The sequence below is a fragment of the Palaemon carinicauda genome, chromosome 45 (genome assembly GCF_036898095.1).
Source record: "Palaemon carinicauda isolate YSFRI2023 chromosome 45, ASM3689809v2, whole genome shotgun sequence".
Classification (NCBI taxonomy): Eukaryota; Metazoa; Arthropoda; class Malacostraca; order Decapoda; family Palaemonidae; genus Palaemon; species Palaemon carinicauda.
The window spans coordinates 5,512,937-5,513,192 of record NC_090769.1 but is presented as its reverse complement, the minus strand read 5'-3'; positions in this window follow the sequence as shown (position 1 = coordinate 5,513,192).

The window sequence follows — 256 nt, the reverse complement described above, 5'->3', positions numbered from 1 at the left end:
TGAACATCTACTTTAAGAAATATTCTGTGAAAGTTAATTTAAAAATACTTCACTGAAGGTTTTCTTCTCTAAGACTACCAGAATTTAAATTTAATTACTATTCCTTTCACAAAACCTCTTCATAAGCATCTAATTTGTAAAGTGTTCCAAATTACAACCGTTTTTTAACTATAGAGAATATCTTCTACACAAAAAGTACGAGGCATTTAATTGAACCTTTAATATACAAAATATGCAAAGCTTAAAACCAGTGACA